Here is a 777-nt window from a genome sequence, read left to right as displayed (position 1 = left end):
CTGAGCAGGAGCTGCCCCCTCTGGCTCTGTCCCCGGCCCAGCACGTCGCACATCCCCTGCAGACCTCTCCCGGCTGCCAGCCAGCAGAGGGGTGAGTGCAGCTCTCTCCGCCAGGTTTAGAGGGAATCGATACTTTAAAAATGCAGCGGGCAGATCTGTTCATGACCGGAAGGCAGGCTTGGAAACAGTGTCTGCCTTTGAACACCTCCCCGCCCCCCACCTCCACCGCTCCTGGCCAGGCGACCGGGCTGTTTCACTCCCCTTCCTGGGAAAAGGCTCCCCGACCTGTGGGGCCCAAATCCCACACCTCCAGGACCCCCAGGGGTCAGGGCAACACCCACGGGGTCAATTCGGTGTTACAGCCACCAGCCCAGAGGGGAGATTCTCACCGGGTCCCTCAGAAGGCATGGTTTAAAGGGGCAGGCGCCCTTTAAAAGGCAATTACTGCCGATTAGTTTGTTGACAGTTTTAAATTACAGCCCCGCGCACGGGCCTGCAGTTATTCTATCTTCTCATGCGCATTTCCCCACAAAAGGATGAAAATACATTGTTAAGAGGCTTCGGCGCAGGGGGCAGCAGAGGGATTTGAGGAGCCCGGTGACTTCAGGCACCGAACTGCCCTCGCTGGGTCGGAGGAGGGGTCGGAGGAGAGGCCGGGGCGGCCGGGGTCCGCCCCCCTCCTTAGGCAGCGGCGGGGCGAGTACCGGGCGGGAGCCGGGTCGTTTTCGGGAAGCCGCGGCCCGAAGGCCAAGGTGAACGGAAGCGCTGCCCGGGCGT

General features: G+C 62.5%; 1 protein-coding gene across 1 annotated transcript in view; it reads right to left on the bottom strand.

Annotated features, from left to right (window-relative positions):
• The window catches only part of ISL1 (ISL LIM homeobox 1), a 14,189-nt gene that overhangs the window by 5,336 nt on the left and 8,076 nt on the right, over window positions 1-777 (bottom strand). The window lies entirely within an intron of this gene.

Source organism: Myotis davidii, unplaced genomic scaffold (assembly GCF_000327345.1).
Source record: "Myotis davidii unplaced genomic scaffold, ASM32734v1 scaffold496, whole genome shotgun sequence".
NCBI lineage: Eukaryota > Metazoa > Chordata > Mammalia > Chiroptera > Vespertilionidae > Myotis > Myotis davidii.
The sequence above is the reverse complement of the archived record's forward strand: the minus strand, read 5'-3'. Positions and strand labels throughout refer to the sequence as shown.